Consider the following 2,963-nt stretch of genomic DNA (forward strand, 5'->3'; position numbering starts at 1 on the left):
CTTTATACCCAAAATAATTCATCTCTTTTTAGCCCACCATCATCAGATGGTGGGCTATTCAAATCGCCCTGCGTCCGTGGTCCGTGGTCTGTCGTCCGTCGTCCGTCCGAAAACAATGCTTGTTATCACTATTTCTTAAAAACTGCTGCAGGGATTTTGTTCAAACCTCACATGGAGGGTCCCCTTGGTCCATATTTGTGCCATACAGATTTTGTGGCTGATCGGAAAAACAAGATGGCATTTTGGCAGTTGAAGTTTGTTATCGATATTTCTTGAGAACTACTGAAGGGATTTTGTGCAAACTTCACATGGAGGTTATCCTTGGTCTCTAGTTGTGCCATACAGATTTTGAGGCTGATCGGAAAAACAAGATGGCCGCCAGGCAGCCATCTTTGATTTTGGCAGTTGAAGTTTGTTATCGATATTTCTTGAGAACTACTGAAGGGATTTTGTTCAAACTTCACATGGAGGTTACCCTTGGTCTCTAGTTGTGCCATACAGATTTTGAGGCTGATCGGAAAAACAAGATGGCCGCTAGGCAGCCATCTTTGATTTTGGCAGTTGAATTTTGTTATTGATATTTCTTGAGAACTACTGAAGGGATTTTATTCAAACTTCACATGGAGGGAACACTTGGTCCCTTGTTGTGTCATACAGATTTTGAGGCTGATCGGAAAAACAAGATGGCCGCCAGACAGCCATCTTTGATTTTGGCAGTTGAAGTTTGTTATCGATATTTCTTGAGAACTACTGTAGGGATTTTGTTCAAACTTCACATGGAGGGAACCCTTGGTCCCTAGTTGTGCCATACAGATTTTGTGGCTGATCGGAAAAACAAGATGGCCGCTAGGCAGCCATCTTTGATTTTGGCAGTTGAATTTTGTTATTGATATTTCTTGAGAACTACTGAAGGGATTTTATTCAAACTTCACATGGAGGGAACACTTGGTCCCTTGTTGTGTCATACAGATTTTGAGGCTGATCGGAAAAACAAGATGGCCGCCAGGCAGCCATCTTTGATTTTGGCAGTTGAAGTTTGTTATCGATATTTCTTGAGAACTACAGAAGGGATTTTGTTCAAACTTCATATGGAGGTTACCCTTGGTCCCTAGTTGTGCCTTACAGATTTTGAGGCTGATCGGAAAAACAAGATGGCCGCCAGGCAGCCATCTTTGATTTTGGCAGTTGAAGTTTTGTTATTGATATTTCTTGAGAACTACTGAAGGGATTTTATTCAAACTTCACATGGAGGTTACCCTTTGTCTCTAGTTGTGCCATACAGATTTTGAGGCTGATTGGAAAATCACGATGGCCGCCAGACGGCCATCTTGGATTTTGATTGTTAAGGTTTGTTATCGCTATTTCTCAGATAGTACTGAAGGGATCTGTCTCAAATTTCATATGTAGGTTACCCTAGGGACCAAGTTGTGCATATTGCATTTTGGGACCGATTGGTCAACAAGATGGCCGCCAGGCAGCCATCTTGGATTTCGTTATTCAAAGTTTGTTATCACTATTTCTCAGAAAGTACTGAAGGGATCTGTCTCAAAATTCATGTGTAGGTTCCCCTAGGGCCCTAGTTGTGCATATTGTGATTTTGGACCATTCGGTAAACAAGATTGCTGCCAGGCAGCCATCTTGAATTTTGATATTAAAAGTTTGTTATCACTATTTCTCAGAAAGTACTGAATGGATCTTTCTCAAATTTCACATGTAGGTTCCTCTAGGGCCCTAGTTGTGCATATTGTGATTTGGGACCGATTGATCAACAAGATGGCCACCAAGGGGTCATCTTGGATTTTGATAGTTGAAGTTTTTTACCGCTATATCTCAAAAGGTACTGAAGCGATCTGTCTCAAATTTTACATGTAGTATCTTTGAAAAAGTTTAAAAAGTAGAGAAAATATCCATCTTTCCTTTGTCAGATATAGATCATTCTTTGGTGGGCGCCAATATCCCTCTGGGATCTCTTGTATTTGTAGACAAACCATACATGACTGACTTTATACCCAAAATAATTCGTCTCTTTTATTTGAAGACAAATTATAGCCATACATAACTGACTTTATACCCAAAATAATTCATCTCTTTTATTTGTGAACAAACCATACATGACTGACTTTATACCCAAAATAATTCATCTCTTTTATTTGTAGACAACCAATACATGACTGACTTTATACCCAAAATAATTCATCTCTTTTATTTGTAGACAAACCATACATGACTGACTTTATACCCAAAATAATTCATCTCTTTTATTTGTAGACAAACCATACATGACTGACTTTATACCCAAAATAATTCATCTCTTTTGTTTGTAAACAAATCATACATAACTGACTGTATACCCAAAATAATTCATCTCTTTTATTTGAAGACAAATTATAGCCATACATAACTGACTTTAAACCCAAAATAATTCATCTCTTTTATTTGTAGACAAACGATACATAACTGACTTTATACCTAAAATAATTCATCTCTTTTATTTGTAGACAAACGATACATAACTGACTTGATACCCAAAATAATTCATCTCTTTTATTTGTAGACAAACGATACATAACTGACTTTATACCTAAAATAATTCATCTCTTTTATTTGTAGACAAACGATACATAACTACGACGGCCGACATGGCCGACAAAAAACAACTCCTACAAAACGTTTTTCGTACTTAAATATTCATTGATATTTAAGTACAATTTTTATTTTCTGAAAATATTTTTTGTCATGAAAAATAATTATGTACAAAATAATTATGTACAGAAAACATTTTCTAAAAATATTTTTTGTCGTGACTAATTTTTATCACATTTTTTTTTTTTACAAAAAACAACAGGTCTGACGCTAAACCCTGTATTTAAATGGAATGTTCCATTTGGCGAGACTGCTGGCAGAAACTGTACAAAATTCATAAACGGGACTGCTAGTGGAAACTGTAGAAAATTCAAAAACGG

The sequence above is a fragment of the Argopecten irradians genome, chromosome 5 (assembly GCF_041381155.1).
Source record: "Argopecten irradians isolate NY chromosome 5, Ai_NY, whole genome shotgun sequence".
Lineage (NCBI taxonomy): Eukaryota > Metazoa > Mollusca > Bivalvia > Pectinida > Pectinidae > Argopecten > Argopecten irradians.